Source organism: Canis lupus, chromosome 1 (genome assembly GCF_003254725.2).
Source record: "Canis lupus dingo isolate Sandy chromosome 1, ASM325472v2, whole genome shotgun sequence".
Classification (NCBI taxonomy): domain Eukaryota; kingdom Metazoa; phylum Chordata; class Mammalia; order Carnivora; family Canidae; genus Canis; species Canis lupus.
In genome coordinates, this window is record NC_064243.1 from 87,287,524 (window position 1) to 87,312,917 (window position 25,394).

General features: G+C 37.6%; 1 long non-coding RNA gene across 1 annotated transcript; it reads left to right on the plus strand.

The window, feature by feature from the left end:
* Positions 1–403: 403 nt before the first annotated feature.
* LOC125752207 (uncharacterized) lies at positions 404–24,780 on the plus strand. The gene is made up of 2 exons (XR_007401134.1): positions 404–5,361; positions 24,566–24,780. It is a non-coding gene; the product is annotated as an uncharacterized LOC125752207 (long non-coding RNA).
* The last annotated feature ends 614 nt before the right edge of the window (positions 24,781–25,394 follow it).

The following is a 25,394-nucleotide window of genomic DNA, read 5'->3' on the forward strand; positions in this document are numbered from 1 at the left end:
CCAGAAACCTCTAAAGGGATGATGCATTTTTATGACCTATTCCTGAAAAGAGCAAAGAACTTTTTGTAAACAGCAGAGTGGGAAAGCAGGACGTGAGAGATGTCGGCAACATTACTTATTAATCTTGGAGGCAAAAAAAGGTCGAAAACAAACTCGATGTCCATCGTAGTCTCTCAGTTAAATAAATTAATAACAAACCTAGAACATGGACTAACCTTTGCTTTACAAAGAATGAGGTAGGACCTCTGTGTGACAAGGGACACTTCTCAAGATAAATTCTGTGAACAGCATTCGTTCATTCAACAACTATTGAATGAGTGCTTTAAAAATTTTTTATTTATTCATGAGAGACACAGAGAGGCAGAGACATAGGCAAGGGGAGAAGCAGGCTCTCTGCAGGGAGCCCAATGTGGGACTTGATCCCAGGACCTTGGGGTCATGCCCTGAGCCGAAGGCAGACACTCAGCCCCTGAGCCACCCAGGCGTCCCTGAGTGAGTGCCTTCTAAAGGCCAGGTATTGAGCACTGAGTGTTATACTATATGTTGGCAAACTGAATTTAAAGTAATGTTTTTACATTTTTTAATTTAAAAATAAATATAGGCCAGGTATTGTCTGAGCCCTAGAGACACAGCACTTAAGGCAGACAAGGCCTACTTTCATATAGCGTATTTTCATTTGTGAGGCCTTTGGTTTATCGAATGAATGAATCTATCTCTACATCCAACATGGGGTTCAAACCTTTAACTCTGAGATCAAGAGTCACTCACTCTTCTGACAGAGCCAATCATGCACCCCATTTGTGAGGGTTGTGTTTTGTTTAAGATTTTATTTGTGAGAGACAGAGGTAGCCACAGAATATAAGTGGGCAGAGGGAGGAAGTGGGCTCCTTGCATGGGTCTTGATTCCAGGGCCCTGGGATCATGACCTAAGCCAAAGGCAGACACTTAATCGACTGAGCTATGCAGGTGCCCCATTGTAAGGATTTTTGAATAAGTATTTACATGTGTGTCTACATATATCTATAAAGGTATAATTTTAAAAATTTTGTGTGTATATAGGGATATATGTGTGTGTGTTATATACCTGGTATATACCTAATACCTAATAAAATGTTAAAGTGATTGCCTCTAGGAAGGGGGTGGGAAGGTCTGAGGTAAGGAGACTTCTTTGTCTATCTTTTATATATCTACACACATATATTATCTTTTCAATTGGAAAATACATTACCTTTAAAATGAACATTCCAGGAGCACCTGAGTGGTTCAGTGGCTCAGAGCATAATCCTAGGATCAAGTCCTGCATTAGGCTCCCCTCAGGGAGCCTGCTTCTCCCTCCACCTGTGTCTCTGCCTCTCTCTCTGTTTCTGTCTCTCATGAATAAATAAAATCTTAAAAAATAAAATGAACATTCCAATAATTAGAGGCAGTATTTATTATCTCCACTGTAAATATATAAGCATGGTTTAAGGTAAAGGAGCCCTTGCTGACTGAAAAGTTGCAAAACCATGACTGGAAATACTCCTTGTCCAACAAATCCATCTCTTGTAGGAGACACGACTGATCAGTAACGCTTATTAAATTGAATAAGGAATATGCTATACAAGTAGAAGCAAAATGCAACCCCAAATGGAAAAGGATAAACATAAGAGAAACAAAACACTATAATAAGATTAAATAAACACAAATAATGGGCAGGCTGGTGAGAATTCTTGGTTTATATGAATAAAAGAAAGAAAGAAAACAATCAATTGGGATAGGTACTAAGGTCAGGAAAGTTAGCAGTCCAAGCTAGACCAGCAGTGAGGCAAATCAAGGAATGTCTGGGCACCTTCTGTACCAAGGCAGCCGACTCAGAAGGGCCCTCGAGAGAGGAAAAAGGACAAGGCTTCCTTCAGTGGCAAGTGCGGGAACTCTGCAGGAGCAGGGTGGACTCTCAACCCCAAATGTGGTACAGACACCCAAACTAATGATCCCACACACATATACCAAGAGGTATGAAGAGGCTAATTACTCCCATAACAAGTCTTTTGGGGATGATCAGAGCAGGCCTCCCAGGTGTACCCAAAATGGCTTGGGAAGAAGACAGGGAGAGCAGAGTGAGGTGGACAGGGGATCAGGCCAGGGTGAGGGCAGTGCCTTGTGAGGCTTGAACCCCCTCCTTTGAGCTTGCCCACCAGTGGAGCACAGAGAAGGGAGGCTTACAAGCCTCAGAAGGTGAGCATAAACAGGGGAGTCAGACTATTACAAGAGGCCTGATGGAGGCAGGGTCCTTTTCAGTTCTTGCATTTCCATATGAAGAAGGACAGGATTGGAGAGAGAATTCTGAAACCCACTGCCTGAGGTCTGAAGACTGGGGAGGAGGAAGCCCAGCTCTGGAGAGAAAAAGCTACACAGCAGACAAAGTGAAGGGTGAACCAAGCATGAGAAAGAGGAGGAGGGAATTGCAAATGCCAGGCTACCTCCAAGGGGAGACCCAAAGAGTCCCTGGACGTGCAGGCAGGGTTGCTAGGCATCGGAAAGCAACTACAGAATTTGAAGTTGAAGACGAAGACAGGAACTCATGGGAGTCTTTTCACAAAAAAGACCAAAAAATCTATATATATTGTGTGTGTGTATATAACACATATACATATATGTACGTATATATATATATATATATATATCAGTGTTAAAAATACCAGCATTAAATTTTTTCTTACCTATTTTGCTTGGCAAAATATTTCAGGTGATAGGACTAATATAAAATCAAAGCTAGAAGATACATCTAGAAAAGAACAAGAAGGAAAAATAGGGTCTCTCCAAAAGAAAGGCATGGAGGTCCTAGAACAAGAAGGGGCTCAGTATGCAAGGGCTCAGGCTCTGAAACCAGGTAGCAGAGGTTCAAAGCTAGTCCTGGAGCTTATTCTGTGTGTAACTTTGGGGAACTAAGTGACTTTACCTCTGTAAGCCTAAGTCCCCTTCTCTGCAAGCTGGGGTAGCACCAGGAATGACACTGTGATCATAATGATTGAGATAGTATAGACAACACATCTACTGAACACAGGGCTGGAAGTTCAACTGATGTTTATGTATTAATACAAAAAGATTTGGAGTCCACTTGGCCAAAAAAAACGGGGGGAGGGAAGAAAAAGGGAAGAGTGGGGGCAGCTGTATTTTGGAGCTTACATCATCGCATTCAATCCCCACAACAACACTACGAGGCCCTTTAAAGATGCTGAAGCAGAAAGATGGAGGTGTTAGGTCCCTGGTCCAAGTCCAGGTCTGCACGTCTCCAAAGCCTCCGGATGGTTCTGTACCAAGGTGATTTTTTTTTTGCTGCTCATTCACAGGTACCTTTTGAGTGGGAGAAGAGAGGAAAAACAATGGGTCTGGAAAGAATAGAAATGTAGAAGTCTGCAAAATGTGTAGGCATCAGAAGAATGGAAGCAGAATGGGAAAATACATTTGAGGATAAAAGAGGGGGAAAAAAAACAAAAGGAAAAGTAATGGCCATATGTATGTTGTGTTGAAAAAAAATAGGCAGTGTTTGTGGGAAATTTCTTGGCTAAGTGGTGGGGAAAAATTGTATGTAAATGTGTAAATGGTTAAGATAACTGTTATAATTAAAACCTGTGAGCAGGAGATAGGAACTTGGGCAAAATAAAAAGCACTTCACCCATAAGATAGTATAGAAATGGGGTATTCTTGAAATGGGTTTTGATAATTCTCTAATCAAGGCAATTTTTATGGCCAAAATCTTTCAACTGTTTGAGAGGGGAGGTGTACCAATGAATGGGGAAAATGAACATAAGCCCCAAAATTCCTCATAAAGTCACTTTATTGCCACTTTCTGCTTTTGTTGATTCCTCATCTTCACAGTCACTTCAAGTGACTGTCCCGAGACAGTCTCCAAGGAAGGCATTGTTCTCTGGATACCGCATACAAAGCCAGGTGGAGAAACCAATCCCATTTTTTTTTTTTTTTTCAGCAGTTGATGATATTCTGTGCCTCTCACAGGTGGCTAGAGTTTTCCCACTTGAAATTTCTCCACGTTGAGTTTCTGAAGAGCCATGAAGTTTGGAACCGAGGAGCAGAAAGAAAACATGAAGGGAATCTCTCAAAATGAAAACAGTTGCTTATTATAATTTCGAAATAATGTAAAGAAGCCTCGGATAGCACAGTCCAAGAGCAGGGGGCTTTGGGGTCCTGGCCTCGGTTTCATCTGCCTTTTGTGATGCTCACTGAAACATAACTCTGTCCCCTCTCTGCTCCACTGCTGTGTTTGCCTTCTCCCAAGATCTGACAGGTGCTGAGCTGGGGGTGGAGGGTGGGGGCACAGCCTCGCTCTAAAGACTTTCCATCCATTCAGAAGCTATAGCAGAGGCAGGAGGCCAGATAAAGAACAGAATCTCTCCACCTGGGCTCTGTGGGTTCTGAAGACTTTCTGCTAAATTTTATAAACTGAATCCAAGCTTATACAGAATGAATTTATATCTGCACATTAGAATAAAAAGGATGAGAAGAAAGAGGCCTCAAGCACACAATGGTGATCAATTCATTAAGCTGGGCATTCCTATTTCCCTGGTTTATAGACTCAGGGAGTAATCATGATTTGTAAGACTGAACATTGGCTGTAACTTCATAACAAGTTTGGATTATAATCAGCAGAGAAACTGTTTTCCCTCTAATGATGACAAATGGGTCGTTTTGAATTTTAAAGGAGCAGGATATTTTCTAGAGAGTTTTGGGGTATGGGATTTTTGCTCACTTCTATATCAAAACAGTCTTATGGGGACTCTCGGGAACTAGCATCAATGAAAGGTAAGACAAACAACAAACAATAAAACAAAGAAGCAAACCTTTGTAAGAAACAGTCTTCAAGCTTTGATTTGTATTATGAAAGTCTTCCTTTTTTCCCCATCTCTTCATAGGGATGATCGGATTAAGCTAGGTTCTCATTATCTTATGAAATTAATAACTTTAACAGCTTTGGTGAGTTATAATTGACATACGAGAAACTGCACGATGTACATTTTAACATATGTACACCTTATGAAACCATTATAATCAAGATAATATGTCCATCAGATCCAAAAGTTGCCCGTGCAACTCCACCCATTCCTTTCCTTTTTTTTTTTTTTTTTAAGATTTTATTTATTTTTCCATGAGAGACAGAGGCAGAGACACAGGCAGAGGGAGAAGCAGGCTCCATGCAGGGAGCCCGACGTGGGACTCGATACCTGGTCTCCAGGACCACACCCTGGGCTGAAGGCGGCGCTAAACCACTGAGCCACCAGGCTCAGCCACCAGCCACCTCTCCTGTTCCTTTCCATCCTCTTCTACCACACCCAGGAAACCACTGATGTATTTTGTCCCTATAAGGTAAGTTGCATTTCCTATAATTTTATGAGTGGAATAATACAGCCTGTTCTATTTTGAGGGGAGGAGTGTCTGGCTTCTCTTGCCCAGTATAATTATTTGGAGGTAGATCCATGTGGAATTCCCCTGCATGAATAAACTATAGCTCCCTTACCCGTTTCTCTGTTGATGGACATTTGGGTTTTTGCTCGTTTGAGGCTATGACAAAGAGAGCTTTTACCAATCTGCACTGAAGAATCTTTGCAGGGACGCATGCTTACAATCCTTGAGTAAATACTCAGGTGTAGAAGAGCTTTATCATATGCTCTAATGTATTTAAGTTTTCAAGACGCAGTCCAACTGTTTTTCCAAGTGGTTCCATTCTCATTCCCACGAGCCTTGTAGGAGTATTTTAGCTTCTCCACATGGTTGTCAACATCAGTCATTAAATAGCTTTTTAATTGTAGGTGTCTTACCGAGTGTGTAGTGCTATGCCATTATAGTTTTAATTTGCATTTTCCTGTGATCAGTGATTTTGAGTACTTCCTAATGTGCTGGTCATATCTTCTTTGGTGAATTTACCCCTGAAACCTTTGGGAGTTTAAAAAATTGGTTTATTTTCTAATGACTGAGTTTTGAGAGTACTTCATATATTCCAAATATAAGTAATTGATCAGATATATGCTCTGAAATTATTTTCAACCAGTCTGTGGCTTGTAATTTCTTTTTTTGTTTATCCTTTACCTGTGTCTTCCAATGTGCAGAAATTTGAACAATTTGTTATTTTATGAATTGTGCTTTCGGTGTCCTAGCTAAGAAATCTTCGCCTAAACTGAGGTCACAAAAGTTTTCCCCCCGTTTCCTTATGGAAGTTTTACCATTTCAGGTTTTACATTTAGGCCTATGATTCATTTTAAGTTAAATTTTTTTATGTTGCAAAATATGGATCAAGGTTTTGTTTATTTTGTTTTTTAACACGAGGATCTTTAGTTGTTCTAGATGAGAAGGCTGTCATTTCTCCACTAAATCATACTGGCAATTTTGTCAAAAATTAGTTGCTGAAAAAATGTCTGTCTCTGGACCCTTTAATTCCATTAATCTATTCCATTAGTCTATTTATGTATGCTAATAGCATACTGACTTGATTGCTTTTGCCTTATAATAATTCTTGAAATGTTAGTGTCAGACCTTAAATTTTGTTGTCATTTTCAAAGTTGTTCTGATTATTCTCGATCTTTTGAATTTTCATGTGAATTTTAGAATCAGCTTGTCAAAATCTCTACAAAAACACCTGCTAGGATTTTGGTAGAGCTTGTGTTGAAGCCAGAATGAATTCAGCAGAACCAAAAACAATACTGAGTTTCTGACTAAGGAATAAGGTGTATCTCCATTTATTTAAGTCTTCTTTAATTTTTCTCAGCATTGTTCATAGTTTTGTGTGTAAGCCTTTCATATCTTTTGTTAGACTTAATTCCCTGACTTTTCATGGTTTTGGTACCATTATAAACAATACTGTGTGGTATTTTTAATTTTCGAATCTTTATTGCTAGTATATAGAAACAGTGCTTGTATGTAGATCCTGTATCCTGAAAACTCACTGAGCTCATTTATGGGCTCTCAGGGTTTTTACAGATCTCATCAGATTTTCTACAGAAGGGATCAGGTCCTTGTGAAAAAGACAGTTTTACTTTTTCCAATATGAATTCTTTTTATTTATTCTCTTTTGCTTTCTCACAATGGCTAGAATCTTTAATATTGAGAGTAGGCATCCTTGCCTTGTTCCTGATTTTAGGGGAAAATGATTTAGTTTAACATCATTAAGTTTGATGCTAGTTAGGGGATTTTAAGTAAATGCCCTCTGTCAGGGTGAAGAATTTTTCCTTCTATTCTTCATTACCAGAGAGTTTTGTGTTTTGTTTTGTTTTGTTTTGTTTTTTGTTTTTTGTTTTTTTGTTTTTTTGTTTTTAACCAAGAATAAAAGTTAGAGGGCAGCCCGGGTGGCTCAGCAGTTCAGCGCTGCCTTCAGTCCAGAGTGTGATCCTGGGGTTCCAGAATCGAGTTCCGCGTCGGGCTCCTGGCACGGAGCTTGTTTCTTCCTCTGCCTGTGTCTCTGCCTCTCTCTTTGAGTCTCTCATGAATAAATAAATAAATAAAATCTTAAAAAAAAAAAAAAAAGAATGGAAGTTAGGTTTTCTCATATGATTGTCCACATCTATGGAGATAATCACATATAATTTATATGTTTTATAGATATATATTTTTTAATGTGTCAGCAAGGTAAGTTACATTGATGGATTTTTCTATTCAGATGAATTAGCCGTGTGCCACTGGCCTACACTGGTGGATTTTTCAAACGTCAAAACGATCTTGCATTCTTGGGATAAACTTTACTTGGTCAAAATGTATTAATTATCCTTTTCACATACATTGGATTCCATTTGTAAAAATTTTGCTTAGGGTTTTTGTTATCCCTGTTTATTACATAAAAATACTGATCTGCAATTTCTTTGTAATATCTTTGTCTTTGTATCAGAGTAATCTCTGGACTCATGGAATGAGTTGGGACATTTACCCTCATTTTCAATCTCTGGAAGAGTTTGTGAAGAATTTGTAAATATTTAGAATTCACCAGTGCTGCCCTCTGAGCATGGAGTTGTCTTTGTGGGAAATCTTTCAACTACTAATTCAATTTCTTTAATAGATATAGGGCTATTTGGGTCTTATCGTTCTTCCTCGGCAAGCTCTGGCAGTTTGTATCTTTTAAGAAATGTGTCATTTGATCTAAGTTATCAAATTATCAAATTTATTGGTGTAAATTGCTCATGATATTATCCTTTTAACACCAATGGAATCTCTAGTAATGTCATTTTTCTCATTCTTGATAATGGTAACTTTTGTACTGCATTCTTTCCTAATCGTTCCAACGGGCTTTAGTTTCAGTGATGTTTATCTATTGTTTTAGGTTTTTATTTTCTTAATTTTCATTCTGATTTTTATTCCCCTTCTCCTGCTTACCTTGGAATTAATTTACTCTTTCTCTAACTACTGAAAGTAGAAACTGAGGTCATTAATTTGAGATCTTGCTTATTTTCTCACTCCTTACTCACCCTCCACCCAACGCCAGCAATTATCAGTTTGTTTTCTGTATTTAAGAGTCCATTTTTTGGCTTCTTTGCTCATTTGTTTTGCTCTTAAGATTTCACATGTGGGATCCCTGGGTGGCGCAGCGGTTTGGCGCCTGCCTTTGGCCCAGGGCGCGATCCTGGAGACCCGGGATCGAATCCCACGTCGGGCTCCCGGTGCATGGAGCCTGCTTCTCCCTCTGCCTGTGTCTCTGCCTCTCTCTCTCTCACTGCGTGCCTATCATTAAAAAAAAAAAAAAAAAAAAAAAAAGATTTCACATGTAAGTGAAATAATATGGTGTTTATCTTCCTCTGTCTGACTTAAAGTCCATCCTTAAGTGGAAAAATGTTAAGTTGTGTAAATGGCATGATCTCATTCTTTTTTATGACTGGGTAACGTTTCATTATATATAAATGCCACATCTTCTTTATGCATTCATTTATTGATGGACACTTAGGTTGCTTCCATATCTTGGCTATTATAAATAATTCTGTAAATATTGGGGTGCATATATCTTTTTGTGTTTTTTTTTTTTTTTTTAAGATTTTATTTATTTATTCATGAGAGACAGAGAGAGTGAGAGGTAGAGACACAGGCAGAGGGAGAAGCAGGCTCCATGCAGAGAGCCCGATGTGGGACTTGATTCCGGGTCTCCAGGATCACTCCCCAGGCTGAAGGCGGCGCCAAACCACTGGGCCATCAGGGCTGCCCTGCATATATCTTTTTGAATTGATGTTTTTGCTTTCTCTGGATAAATATCAAATAGTGAGATTACTGGATCATATAGTATTTTTAATTTTCTGAGGAAACTCCAAAAAAGAGTGGCTATGGTGACTATTACCAATTCACATTCCAACAGTGTATGAAGGTTCCTTTTTCTCCACATCCTCATGAATGCTTATCATCTTCTTGATTCTAGCCATTCTGACGGGTGTAAGGTGTAGACCTCTCTTTGGTTTGGATTTGCATTTCTCTGATGGTGAGTGATGCTGAGCACAGTTTCATGTGCTTGTTGGTTAACTATAGGTCTTCTTTGAAAAGTCTGTTGAGGTCCTCTGCCCATTTTTTAATTGGATTGTTTTTGATGTTGAGTTGTAGGAGTTCTTGATATATTTTAGATATTAACTTTTTATCAGATATATTATTTGCAAATATTTTCCCTAATAGGTTGCCTTTTTGCTTTACTGATTTATTTTGGTATAATCTCAAGCAAAAATAAACTATTGTTTCCCTTGCCCGAGAAGAGAGAGATCTAGAAAACTGTTGTTAAGGCTGATGTCAAAGAGCTTATTGCCTAGTTTTCTTCTAGGAGGTTTATGGTTTGAGATCTTTCTTATTTTCTAATATGACCATTTATTGCTTATAAATTTCCCAAGTCTTGGTTTGTAGGCATCCATCCAATTTTGATGTTGTGTTTTTTATTTCCATATAATTTCTCATTTCCCTTTGATTATTTTTTTGACTCACATGTTATTTTAAAATATTTTGTTCTGCTTCTATATATTTGGAGACTTTTCCCTTAGATTTTTCTATTTCTAATTTAAGTACATTATGGTTAGAGAAGTTACTTTGTATGATTTGAATTAGAAAATTTTATCACCTTGAATATGGTCTGTCTTGGTACATTTTCCATGTGCACCTGCAAAGAATGTGTATTCTGTTTTTGTTAGATAGAGTATTTTATTTTTTTACTTTTATTTTTAAAGATTTTATTTAGTCCTAAGAGACACACAGAGAGAGAGGCAGATACATAGGCAGAGGGAGAAGCAGGTTCCATGCAGGGAGCCTGATGTGGGACTTGATCCCAGGACTCCAGGATCATACCCTGAGCCGAAGGTAGATGCTCAACCACTGAGCCACCTAGGCGTTCCAAGATAGGGTGTTTTAGAAATGTCAAATAGAACCGGTTGGTTGACAGTGTTGCTTAAGTGTTGAACATCTTTACTCATTTTCTGGTTTAATGTTCTACCAATCAATTATTGAGAGAAGGGTATTGAACTCTTTTTTAAAAAAATTGACATATGGAACGCCTGGGTGGCTCAGTGGTTGAGTGTCTGCTTTTGGCCCAGGGCGTGATCCTGGAGTCCTGGGATTGAGTCCCATATCAGGCTCCCTGCATGGAGCCTGCTTCTCCCTCTGCCTGTGTCTCTGCCGCTCTATCTCTCATGAATAAATAAATAAAATCTTTTTAAAAAATTGATATATAATTGACACATAACATTGTATTAGTTTCAGATGTACAATGTAGTAATTGCATACATGCATATACTGCAGAATGATCACCACAATAAATCTAGTCAACATTCATTGCCACTCATAATTACATTTTTTTTTCTTGTGATGAGAACTTTTAAGACCTACTTTCTTAGGGGGCACCTGGGTGGCTCAGTTGGTTAAGTTAGCCAACTTTTTATTTCGGCTCAGATCATGATCTCAGAGTCCTGAGATGGAGCCCTACCTTGGGTCCACACTCAGCTCATAGTGAAGTCTGCTTGTCCCCCCTCCCTCTGCTCCTACCCTCCCCACCCCTACCCTTCCCCCCGCCCCCAGTTGCATGCATGTGCTTGCTTGCTCTCTCTCTGTCTCAAACAAATAAATAAAATATGTAAAACAAAAAAGATTTTACTCTTTTAGCAGTTTTCAAATATACAGTACACTATTATTAACTATAGTCACCATGCTATACATTACATTCCTGGTACTTATGTATTCTATAACTGGAAGTTTGTACCTTTGGTCACCTTCACCCATTTTGTCCACACCCCAGCCTCTGCTTATTAGCTGTAATTATATGTTATTTTAGCAATTGCCTTAGGGCTTTTAGACTGTGATGAGGTATTGTTGTATCTTATCTTCAAGTAATATTATACTACTTCTGTATACGTAATATTATTAGAACCTTAAAATAATATGCTTCCATTTCCCACTTTCTGATCTTTATGGTATTGTCCTACATTTTACTTTTTTTACATATGATATAAACCCAACACCGCATTATTACTATTATTTAAATGGTCAATTATCTTTTAAAGAGATTTAAATAATACTAAAGTTTATATATTTTATACATTAAATATTATACATCTTCCCAGGTAGTTACTACTTCATTCTTTTTTTTTTGTTCATTTTTTTAAAAGATTTTATTTATTCATGAGAGACACAGAGAGAGGGAGAGGTAGAGACACAGGCAGAGGGAGAAGCAGGCTCCACGCAGGGAGCCCGACATGGGACTCGATTCTGGGTCTCCAGGATCAGGCCCTGGGCCGAAGCTGGTGCTAAACCACTGAGCCACCCAGGATGCCCCTTGTTCGTCTTTTTTATTCCTTTTATAGATCTGGATTTCTGGGTTTTGTTTGTTTTCTGCTAGAAGGACTTCTGTTAACATTTATTATAGTATTAGTGTGCTTTTGTGTGTCTAAACACGTCTTTATTCTGGCTGGCTCAGTCAGAAGGGCATGGGACTCTTGATCTTGGGGGTTGTGAGTTCGAGCTCTACACTGAGTATAGAGCTTGCTAAAATAAATAACTTTATTTTAAAAAATAAGGCTGTCTTTATTTTGCCTTTGTTTTAGAAAGAGATTTTTTGTGTGTGTGTATAGATTTCTAGGCTGGGTTTTTTCTTTCTGTAAATGTGCTGCTCCACTGACTTCTCAGTTGTGTTATATCCATCGAGGAATCTGCTATTAATCTTATCTTTGTTCTTGTTTTATATATCTTTTCCTGTGGATACTTTTAAGTTTTTCACCTGTTTTTTTTTTTTGTTTGTTTTTTTGTTTTTTTTTTTTTTTTTTAGCAATTTCATTATGATGTACTTTGGTACAGTTTTTGTCACGTTTCTTGTGTTTGGGTTTCTTTAGACTTCTTGGTCCTGTGGGTTTAATATATACTCTTTACAAAATGAGGAAATCCTTAGTTTTTAAATAGTAACAAATATTTAATTGTAACAAATATTTCCATGCCCATCCATGAAATAGAATTATGTATTTTATGGTAATAAGTATCAATAACCTGAAAATATATCAGCAATTCAGATACTGTTTTATATGTTACTTAACATTTTTGGCTCGTGCATATTTTATATCTTAAAAACTTTGAATAATTTTAATCTAGGATATATGGCTTCATAACAAATTTTATGAATAGACTAGCTCATATGAGCTAGGTTTTTTTTTAATTGTATGCTCCAGTGTACAATCAGTTTCATAAAATAAATCCATGTGCAACTGGTAATGTGGGTTGGGGAACAAAAATTTTCTTATTGATTTTTTTAATAGTTGCAAAATATCAACATCATTATATTTTCTGTTTTATGATAGCAATAACACCAAAATTGATGCCTAGAAATACACTTGATAAGACCTATGCAGTACTTTTGTGAAGAAAACCATAAATCTCCCTGGAATATAGGAAGTGTGATTAAATAGAGACCTATCTTACTCTTGGATGAGAAGATCTGGTATTATATAAATATCAGTTTTTTAATTGGTAAACTAATACAATATCAAACAAAATCATAATAGGCTTGTTTTTTAGAATGCCAAAATGATTCTAAAGTCCACCTGGAAATATAAAACATAGGGAAACAGAGTGATTCTGAGCAATAAGAAAAGTAGACTACTTACTTCCACAAGGTAAGAATATACTGTAAATCAAGAGTAATTAAGACAATGTGGCAATAGACTTGTTACATGTGGGAACTTTATTCTTGCGTCATTCTTCTGTCAAAATCAATTACAGACAAAGATTTAAATGTAAAAAAAAAAACTATAAAAAGACTGAAGAAAACATGAGTAAGAGTGGGAAAAGCCTTTCTGCAAATGACATAAAGCATAGAATGAAAAATCTGACTAAAGCAAAACCTAAACAGACAGGAATAAATCTTACTTCAACAAAAACAAAAATACACTATAAACAGTAAAAAAAAAAAAAAAAAAAAAAAAAAAACTATTTGTCCATGATGGAAGTTGCAAATATTTTCCCCCAATCTATTTTTTGTTTTATGAAATATTTTTATATATTTATGAAATATATTTATAAAAATAGGTATGAAAAAGTTCATAAGAGAAAGTAATGGGCACAGAAGGAAAAGAGACGATTCAAAGAAAAAATACAAATGACTGCAGAGCAGAAAGGCTCAACCTCACTAACAAGTTCAAATTAGGCAAGAAAAAGAAGGTATTTTATTTTTGCTTTATCAGATTTATGGAAATGACAGATTTGCAGTATCTGATATATAGGAGTATATTAATTATGATAAGGCTACACTGCTATACCAGAGATCAAACATTAGTAACGTGGCTTAAGACAGATGCTCATTTCTGTTCTATTTAATGCTCCCTCTGTGAATGGTCCAGATCAACGTGGACGGCTTTGCAAGTGGGAACCTTGCCCTGGGCCCCGGGACTCAGCCTCCTTCATGGGCTGAGTCTTACTTGGGTCCTACCTAACTGGGACAGACATTCCCTGTGCAGATGGGGCTGCTTCTCTCACTTGGCATCTGGGCCCCTTGCTTATGCTTCTCTCTCCGGGCGGTGGTGGAAGGCAGGGCGCCCTGCAGAAAAAGAGAGCATGGTCTGCACTTGCTGTGACGATGGCCTAAAGAGCTCAAGCAAAGGCCCTGCTGGAAAACATGTTGTTCTGTATTTACGCCATAAAATTCTGAATGGCAAACTTAACCCGCCCGGAAAATGAATTATGGTTCATATTTTCCTGCAAACTCTGGCTAAGACTTGCATTGTCCTCATCATCCATAAAGCATAGTAAGAGTGTTAAAGTTCCTGGAAGTCACTGAATGAATGACTCCCAGGAGTCATAATGTGCCAGCATTAAAATCCGTGGTGGTACTAGAGGACTGCACAGACAAAATAACCTGTATTGTTTCCATACAAATTCCCAGAGCTGTGGGATTTAAAGTAGCAACACTGTCACTACTTCTTTTTCCAGGTGGGATATGCTATTAGCCAGGAAGGATGCATTTGACAATAAAGATGATTTTGGGACTTCAACAGGAAAACATGGTACACTTATTGACCAGTAAACCTTTAAATATTTCCCAATGTTCTAATTTTTCAGCACAAGTCACTATACCTTACATGGGTTGATGAATTTTGTAATATACATTTTAAAATTTAACTGTTACATGTATCAGAAAGAAGTAAAGTGGTTTTTAAAAATATTTTTTAAGACAAGTTATTCATGAGCGACACTGAGAGAGAGGCAGAGACACAGGCCGACCAAGAAGCAGGCTCCCTGCAGGAAGCCTGATGCGAGACTCAATTCCAGGACCGGGTTCATGCCCTGAGCCAAAGGCAGATGCTCAACCACTGAGCCACTCAGGTGCCCCCACCTTTTTTTTTATTTTTTAGAGACTATGAGGAATTACATCAAAGTTTGACAATAATTGTGTCTAAGTGTTGGCTTCATAAGAGACTTTGTCATATGTTCTATTATGTCACATTAAGTTGGAAAAAAAAAAAAAAACTTGGCCATGTTCACATAGCTAGTTAAGTAGTGGAAACAAATTCTCTGAGTCCAAAGCCCAAACTTTTTTCTTTTCTTTTCTTTTTTCTCTTTTCTCTTTTCTCTTTTTTTTTTCTCTTTTTTCTCTTTTCTTTTCTCTTTTCTTCTCTTTTCTTTTCAGATAAAAGCCTTTAAAAATAAGCAGTGTAAGTTATATGATTCAAAAGCTACAAACAGACATTAGGTGAAAAATAAATCTTCTTTCCAACCCTGTTGCTTTCCGAAGAAGTAACCACCATTTGTTTCTATCCTTAAAGAGATGGAAAATGTAATGTGTGTCTGTGTATTTGTTTCTTTGTAAGTGCCCATGGTAAATTCCCTCCCCCTCCCTCTCCCCAGGATTTTGCTGTTTTCCTTAATGCAGCCTGGGGCTCTGATCATATCAGTACATAAAAAGCAGCCTCTTTCTTTTTAACAACTGTACAATATTCTTTTATTTTAAAGATTTTTATTTATTCATGAGAGACACAGGCAAAGTGAGAACCAGGCTCTCTGTGAGGAGACCAATGGGGGGGCTCGATCTCAGGACCCCGGGATCCGGACCTGAGCTGAAGGCAGATGTTCAACTACTGAGCCATCCAGGCGTCCCACAATATTATTTTAAGTGGTCGTTTGCATCCTAATTTATTAACCTGTTCTTAATCAATGGCTATATCAAGCAGTACTGAGCTTCATGCTCTCGAATAGGCTTGGACCTACAAGTGGAGAATAGGGCAGGATTCGTTCCTGTGGGTGCACCTGCTAGGTCAGAAGGGACCTTCCTCGGAACAGATCTCTACACCGCTCACCACGGAGGCAGCACCAGTTTGGCAGGGTCACCGGACCAAGCAGGTGCCTCTTTCCCCACAGGCTTGTCTGCTTCTGGAGCTTGGCCCTTCCCTGTGCTCTGCGGTGGCCACACTGCTGCCCCCCCCCCCGCCCCACCCCAGTCCCCAGCACTGGCGCACTGTACTGGGCTCGCAAGTGTGGACAAGTCACTCTAGTCTCTCTGAATCCTCTTCTTCGGTGGAGCTCCTATTCATTTTCTGTAGGCTCTATCAAAATTAAAGGAGATCCGTGAAAGACCACGCATTACACGGATGGGAAGCAGAATCAGTATTTTTATATATTCTGTGTATAAATAGCTCTTGTGCTTTACTGTCACTTCTCTGCTACTATTTTTAGCACAGCAACTGTTCAGGCTTTATTATGCATCTACCTGCTTTCTGTGTATCTTTCTCACATGCCCTTGTTTCCTTCCCCCAAATTCGATGGTCAAATGAGTCACCCAGGATTTAAGTTCTCGTTGTGTTACTCTCCTGCAATAACCAAAAAAAAAAAAAAAAAAAAAAAGACCATGTAATTAAGAAAATTCTGTGCCTTATTCTGTTATTTAGCCCCACTCTATACCTTGCTAAGCCATTTTCCACAGCTGCCTTTGCCCGCTGTTGCTGTTATATGTAAAATTCCTTTCTTTCAAATGTTCCTGCCTGCACACAGCGATATATCTATCATGTGGGAGGTTACATTGGCACAGCCAATTGGCCTAATCAGTGTGTACTTCAGCATTCTGAACAGAAAGCCCACCCCAGAGAGGCAGCTATCAAAAGTGCATCTACTATCAGTATATTGATTAAAACCAGACAGATGCTTCGTTAATTAGCACAGAGTGTCAAAATTGGGTTTTTATTACATTGATAGCTTGTAATTAACATGATGAATGTTACCAATGGGCCCTCACTGAGGAAGGTATTCAAGATATGTATTAATAGCTTAGCTAAAATGCTCAGATACTCCCAATTATTTCAAGAACCTGGGTATAAGGATCCAGCAAATTCTAGATGTTTTCCTCTAGAGGTGATTCCCAAAGCTTGAATACCCCCTCCTCCTCCAACAGACTTTTATGACTGGCAATCGGTCTAAGGATTTCTTGTGGTAATAATTCCTTTAAATGGACAAACAACATCTGATACAAGTGAACCTTTCATGCAAAACATGATCAAATCACCCAAAATGGTAAACAGCTAGATATAACTTCACTATGCTTAGGAAACACAATACAAGAATAGTTTTGTGCTTACTTGTACCAAATGCTTAACAAATGTCTATGGAATAACAAAATAATAAAATACTTTCAAATATCTATGATTGGCAGAATTATCTAAGACTTATTTTCATCGTACCCTGTAAACAAGGTTGTGGGGGGGAGTAGCTAACTTTCATCCGTGTTTTTTTTTGTTTTGTTTTTTGTGAGTAAACTGATAGAAGTTTATTAAGCAAAGATATAGAGAAAGCTTTCAGAAGTGAGAAGGGTCCCGACAGGATTGCCCTTTTAAAAAAAATTTTATTTATTTATTCATGAAAGAGAGAAAGAGAAAGAGGCAGGGGGCAGGCTCCATGTGGGGAGCCCGACATGGGACTCGATCCCAGGACCCCGGGATCACGACCTGAGCCAAAGGCAGACGCTCAACTGCTGAGCCACCCTGGGGTCCCTTCATCTGTGTTAAATTCATTTTTTTTTCCCCAAACAAAATTTGTAAGAGTGATACGTGATCAAATTGTCTTGGATCAGCTGGAAATAACTGGACATATATTTTTAATGACATGAATGTCTCTCCACTTCCATAAACTGCCTGTGATATCTCGCCTGCATGTTCTGCTTGCCCCTCGGGAAGGCCCACTGTCAACATCCAAATTCTGTGTTTTCATGAAGCCCACCGTTTCTCAGATCCCATGCCCTCTCAATTCCAATAGTGTTCAATCTACGTGCCATTTACTGCACTGCAAAGTGTCTTTGTGGTACAGTTTTTTTAATTTTTTAAACATTTATCCAATTATGTAACAGCGAGAATGAGGGTGTGTGAGTGGGGGAAGGAGCAGAGGAAGAGAAGCAGATGCCCCAGGAAGCAGAGTCAGATGCAAGGCTTGATCTCAGGACCCTGACACCAGGACCCTAGCTGAAATTCAGGGTCAGATGCTTAACAGACTGAGCCACCTGGGCATCCTGGTGGTACAATTTTTTTGTTTTAAGATTTTTTTAAGAAAGAGCAGGGCAGAGACACAGGCAGAGGGAGAAGCAGGCTCCCTGCAGGGAGCCTGATGTGGGACTCGATCCCAGGACCCCGGGATCACGACCTGAGCCCAAGGCAGATGCTCAAATGTTGAGCCACTCAGGCGTCCCACTTTGTGGCACAATTTAAAGCATCTTCATAGACCAAGTTTCTTTTACAATTATTTTCTTATTTATATTTATTTTTAGCTTTTATTTTTTTACCTTTTGATCTTCTTCAACCATTCTTCCCATCCCCTACCCCCAGCTCTAGCTACCACCTGTCCATTCTCTATATCCATGAGGCTGCTTTTTGTTTGTTTAGATTCCACGTGTAAGAGAAATCACATGGTATTTGTCTTTCTTGGTCTTACTTCACTTAGCATAATGCCCTCAAGTTCCATTTATGTTGTTGTAAATGGCAAGATTTCATTCTTTTTAAAGGCTAAATATTCCATTGTGTAGGGATGCCTGGGTGGCTCAGCAGTCGAGCATCTGCCTTTGGCTCAGGGCGTGATCCCAGGGTCCTGGGATTGGGCACCCTGCAGGGAGCCTGCTTCTCCCTCTGCCTGTGTCTCTGCCTCGCTCTGTGTGTCTCTCATGAGTAAATAAATCTTTAAAAAAAATTCCATTGTGTATATATACAATTTCTTTATCCATTCATCTATTGATAGACACTGAGGTTGTTTTAATATCTTGGCTATTGTAAACAATGCTACCATGAATATGGGGGTAGAGACATCTTTTTGAGTGTTTTCATTTTCTCTGGATAAATACCCAAAAGTGGAATTGTTGGATAATATGGTAGTTCTATTTTTATTTTATTTTTTTGAGAAACAATTCTACATTCCCATCAACCGTGCACAAGGGTTCTGTCTTCCATATTCTTGTCAACACTTTAGTATTTCTTGTCTTTTTGATAATAGCTATTTAATAGGTGTGAGGTGATTTCTCATTGGGGTTTTGGTTTGCATTTCCCTGATGATGAATGATGTTCGGCGTATTTTCATATCTATTTACAACTTCAACCCATTTTTTTTTTTCTTCAACCCATTTTTAATCCTATTGTTTTTGGTGTTGCGTTGTATGAGTTCTATATATCTTTTGGATACTAACCCCTAATCAGATAAATGCTTTGTAAATACCTTTTCCCATTCAGTATGCTGCCTTTTCATTTTACTTATGGTTTGCTACCTAGAGGACTTTTAGTTTGAGGTAGTTATATTTGCTTATTTCTTGTTTTTGCTTTTGGTGTCAAATTCAAAATATCACCACCAACCCTTATGCTTATGTTTTTTGAGGCGTGGGGAGAGTTTTATGGTTTCAGGTTTTTTTCATTCAAGTCTTTATTGTGAGTTAATTTTTGTGTATGGTGTAAGAAAGTCCAGTTCCCAGCACCATTTATTGAAGAGACTGTCCTTTCTCCATCATATGAGCTTATTTCTGAGGTCTCTATTCTGTTCCATTGATTTATGTGGGTTTTTTGGTTTTGGGGTTTTTTGTTTTTGGTCAATGTCCTACTGTTTTTGATTACTATAGCTTTGTGATATAGTTTGAAATCAGGAAGCATGATGTCTTCAACTTTGTGTTTAAGATTGCTCTGGCTACTGAGCATCTTTTGTGGTTCCATAAAGTTTTTTAGGATTGTTCTAATTTTGTAGAAAATGCCGTCGGATTTTGATAGGGATTGCATTGAATAAAGAATGTTTGGGCAGCCCCAGTGGCTCAGTGGTTTAGTGCCACCTTCAGCCCAGAGTGTGATCCTGGAGACCCGGGATCCAGTCCCACATCAGGCTCCCTGCATGAAGCCTGCCTCTCCCTGTGCCTGTGTCTCTGCCTCTGTGTGTGTGTGTGTGTGTGTGTGTGTGTGTGTGTGTCTCATGAAAAAATAAATAAAAATCTTAAAAAAAAAAAAAAAGGAATGTTAGGGGCAATAGGGTCATTTTGCAATGCTAATTCTTTTACAATTAACAATGCTAATTCTTCTAACACATGAACATGGAATATTTTCCATTTTTGTATGTGTGTCATCTTCAATTTCTTTCATTAATGTTTCATCATGGTTTTCAGTCTCTTACCTCCTGGGTTAAATTTATTCCTAGATATTTTATTCTTTTTGGAACAATTACGAATGGGATTATTGTCTTACTTTCTCTTTCTGATAGTTCATTAGTAATGTATAAAATACAACAGATTTTTGTGTATTGACTTTATATCCTGCAACTTTACTGAATTTGCAGTTTTTAGGGTTTTCTATATATATATATATATAATGTCATATGCAAATGGTTAGCTTCTTCCTTTCCTTTTTATATGCCTCTATTCATTTTTCTTGCTTATTACTCTAGTTAGGACTTCCAGCACCATAATAAAATAAAAGTGGTTAGAGCAGGCATCCCAATCTTGTTCCTGATTTTTACAGAGAAAAGTCAGATTTTCACCATTGAGCATGATGTTAGTTCTAGGCCTGTGTTACATTGAGGTGCGTTCCCTCTATACATGCTTGAGAGTTTTTATCATAAATGGATGTTGAATTTTGTTAAATGCATTCTATGCATCTCTTCAGATGATCATATGAGTTTTATCTTTTGTTAATATAGTATATGACATCAAGTGATTTGCAGATGCAAAGGTTTGCCAACCTTTCATCTCCAGAATATACCCCTTTGATCATGGTGTATGATCCTTTTAATGTATTGTTGAATTTGATGTATTAATATTTTTTTAAAGAATTTACTTATTGGAGAGAGCAGAACGAGAGAGAGAGAGAGAGAGAGCGCATGGGTGGGGGTGAAGGGCAGAGGGAGAGGGAGAAGCAGACTCCCCGCTGAGCAGGGAGCCCAATGTGGGGCTCCTGGGATCATGACCTGAACTGAAGGAAGATGCTTAAGCAGCTGAGCCACCCAAATACCCCGATGTGTTCATATTTTGTTGAGGGTTTTTGCATCTGTGTTCACCGGGATATTGGCCTATAATTTTCCTTTCTTGTGGTATCCTGGTCTGGTATTGGGATCTGTGTAATGCTAACCTCCTAAAATGAGTTTGGAAGCAGTCTCTCTGCTATTTTGGGGGGAGAGTTTTTAAAGGATTGGTATGAATTCTTTGAATGTTTGCTAGAATTCACTGGGAAATTATTTCATTCTGGACTTCTGTGTGTTAGGTTTTTGATTCCTGATTCACCTTCCTTACTAGTAATTGGTCTGTTCAGATTTTTTATTTGTTCACAATTCATTCTCAGATTACATGTTTTTAGGAAGTTAGACATTTGTCCTATGTTGTCTAATGTTTTTGCAAACATTTGCACATAAAAGTTCCTCATGGTCCTTTGCGCTTGTGTGGTACCACTTGTAACATTGCTTTCATTTCTGATTTTTTTTTTAATTACGTATAGTTGACATGCAATATAACATTAGTTTTAGGTGTACAACATAGTGATTTGGCAAGTTTATACATTATGCCATGGTCACCAGGAGCATAGCCACCATCTGTCAGCACAGAATGCTATCACAGTATCTGACTCTGTTCCTATGCTGTGCCTTTTATCCCTATCACCCCATGACTTATTCCCCCATAACTGGAAGCCTGTATCTCCCACTCCCTTACACCCATTTTGCTCATTTCTTCCACCCCCTTTCCTCTGGCAAACATTTGTTCTTTGTATTTATAGATCTGATTCTGCTTTTTTGTTTGTTCATTTGGTTTGTTTTTTAGATTCCATATATATAAATGAAGTCCTATAGTATCTGTGTTTCTCTGTCTTATTTATTTCTCTGTTAGATCCATGTTGTCACAAATAGCATGATCTCATCCTTTTCTGCAGCTGCGCAATATTCCATTGTATGTGCATTTGCTTGCATATGAATATATATAAAATAATTTTTTTATCCATTTATCACTGGACATGTAGGTTGCTTCCATATGTTAGCTCTTGTAAATAATGCTGCAATAAATATAGAGGTATGTATGGCTTTGAATTAGTGTTTTTTTTTTTTTCCCCTTTGGGTAAATATCCAGTGGTAGGATTTTTTGGATCATATGGTATTTTTAATTTGGATCATATCTATTTTTAATTTGCCGAGAAACTTTCATAGTGTTTTCCACAGTGGCTCTAACCAATTTAGCTCCCCATCAACAGTATATAAAGATTCCTTTTTCTCCCCTCATCAGCACTTGTTACTGCTTGTGTTTTATTTTAACCTTTCTGACAGATAGAAGGTGATACCTCGCTGTGGTTTTGATTTGCATTTCCCCGATGATGAGTGATATTGAATATCTTTTCATGTGTTGGTTGGCCTCTGGATGTCTTCTTTGGAGGAATGTCTGCTCAGGTGCTCTGCCCATTTTTAAATTGTTTGTTGTTTTGGTGTTGTAGAAGATCTTTATATATTTTAGATGTTAATCTTTTATTGGATATAGCACTTGCAAATATTTTTTTTCCCCATTCAGTAGGTTGCCTTTTTGTTTTGTTAATTGTTTGCTTCACTGTGCAAAAGCCTTTTATTTTGATGTAGTCCAAATGGTTTATTTTTACTTTGGTTTCCCTTGCCTTAAGAGATATATCTAGAAAAATGTTGCTATAGCCAATGTCAGAAAAATTACTGCCTGTGTTACCTTGTAGGAGTTTTATAGTCTCAGGTCTTGCATTTAGGTCTTCAATCCATTTTTAGTATATTTTATTGTAGGGTGTCAGAAAGTGGTCCAGTTTCTTTCTATTCTTTTCTTTTCTTTCCTTTCTTTCCTTTCTTCCACATGCAGCTGTCCAGTTTTCCCAGCACTATTTATTGAAGAGACTGTCTTTTCCTCATTGCATATTCTTTCCTCCTTTGTTGTAGATTAATTGACCATATAATTGTGGGTTTACTTCTGGGTTCTCTATTCTGGTCCATTGACCAATGTGTCTGTTTTTTGTGCCAGGACCATACTGTTTTGATGACTACAGTTTTATAGCATATTTGATTGAATTCGTCTGTGATTCCATTTGAGACTTTTTCATTATTGATTCAATTCCATTACTAGTAATCAGTTGCTTGGGATTTTCTGTTTCTTCCTGATTCAGTTTTGGAAAATTATGTTGCTAGGACTTTATCCATTTAGTCTAGGTTGTCCAGTTTGTTGGCATATAATCTTTAATGCATTCTTTTATAATCCTTTGTATTTGTGATGTCATTTGTTTTGGATTTTATTTATTTGGGTTTTTTTTTTTTTTTTGATGAGTCAGGCTAAGGGTTTATCAATTTCATTTATCTTTTCAAAGAACCAGCTCTTGGTTTAATTTTTTAAAAAATTTTTTGTCTCTATGTCATTTATGTCATATGCTCTGATATTTGTTATTTTCTTTCTTCTACAAACCTTGGGATTGCTTATTCTTTTTCTAGTTCCTTTAGGTGTAGAGTTAGATGGTTTATTTGAGCTTTTTCTTGTTTCTTGATGTAGGCCTATATTGCTATATATTTCCCTCTTAGAATCACTTTTTCAAATCTTTGAGACCCTTCTGTTTTCATTTGTCTCCGTGTATTTTTCAATTTCTTCTTTGACTCATTTACCATTGATTACTTAGTATCACCTTGTTGGGCTTCCACATATTTGACTTTTTTTAGGGGTGTGTGTGTGTGTGAGAGAGAGAGAAAGGGAGGGGAGAGACGGACAGAGACAGAGACTGGCTTCTAGTATCATGCAGTTGTGGTCAGAAAAGATGCATGGTATAATTCCATTCTTCTTAAGTTGATTGAGGTTTGTTTAGTGGCCTAACATGTTATCTGTCTGGAGAATATTTAGTGTGCACTTGAATATATATTCTGTTGTTTGGGGATGGAATATTCTGTATATGTCTGTTACATCCATGTGGTCCAATGTGTCATTCAAAGATATTCTTTTTTTACAGATATTTTTTCTACCTGGATGATCTATCCATTGATGTAAATGGGGTGTTAAAGTCACCTATTATTATTATATTACCATTAATTTTCTCTTTATGTCCATTTAATATTTGCCTTATGTATTTAGGTGCTGCAGTGTTGAGTGTATAGATATTTATGATTCTTATATCCTCTTGGGTTGTTTCATAATTATGTAATATCCTTCTTTGTCTTTTTCTTTGCTCTTTGTTTTAAAGTCAATTTTGTCTGATAAAAGTATTGCTATTCTGGCTTTTGTTTTCCCCCTCACTTAGGTTTGCATTAAATGTTTTTCCTCCCTTTCAGTCTGAATAGCTCTTTAGGTCTGAGGTGAATCTCTTATAAACAGCATTTAAAAAAAATCCATTCTGCCATCCTTTATCTTTTGATTGGAGCATTTAGTCCATTTACATTTAAGGCAATTGATAGGCATGTACTTATTTCCATTTTGTTATTTCATTTATTTCTGCTGTAATCTTTGTATATCCTCTTTTTTTCTAACTTGAAGCTTCATTTTTTCTTTGAGTTCCTTGAGGTATAAAAGCTGTTTATTGGGTCTCCTTATTTCTTAGGTAGGCCTTTATTGCTGTGAACTTCCCTATTAGAACTGTTCTTGCTTCCTGTTTTCATTTGTCTAAAGGTATTTTTTAAATTTCTCTTTCAGGGATCCCTGGGTGGTGCAGTGGTTTAGCGCCTGCCTTTGGCCCATGGCGCGATCCTGGAGACCTGGGATCGAATCCCACGTCGGGCTCCGGGTGCGTGGAGCCTGCTTCTCCCTCTGCCTATGTCTCTGCCTCTCTCTCTCTCTCTCTCTCTCTCTTTCTCTCTCTCTGTGACTACCATAAATAAATAAAAATTAAAAAAAATTTAAAAAATAAATTTCTCTTTCAATTTTTTCTTTATCTCATTTGTTCATTATCATATTGTTTAATCTCTGCATGTTTGTGGATTTTTCTGGTTTTCTTCATGCAATTGCTAGTTTCATACCATTGTGGCAAGAAATGATGCTTGATATTTCAGTCCTCTAAACCTTATTGTTCTGTTTTTGTGGTCTAACACATAATGTATCCTTGGGGGATGGTCCATGTGTACTTGAGAAGATTGTATATTCTCTTGCTTTTGGATGACATGTTCTGTATATATTTATTAAATCTATTTGATCTAATGTGTTGTTGAAGGTCAATATTTCCTTATTGGTTTCCTATCTGGATGATCTTTACATTGATGTAAGTCAGTACTAAAGTCCCAGGTATTGTATTACTGTCTATTTCTCCATCTATCTATCTGCTCCTATGTTGGGTACACAAATATTTACAGATGTTATATTCTCTTGTTGAACTGATTGCTTTATCGTTATGCAATGCCCTTCTTTTTCTTCTTAGTACAATCTTTTTTTGTTTAAAAGTCTGTGTTTTTCTAATGCAAATACAGCTACCCCACGTCTTTTTTGTTTCCGTTTGCATGGAATATATTTTTCCATTTCTTAACTTCCA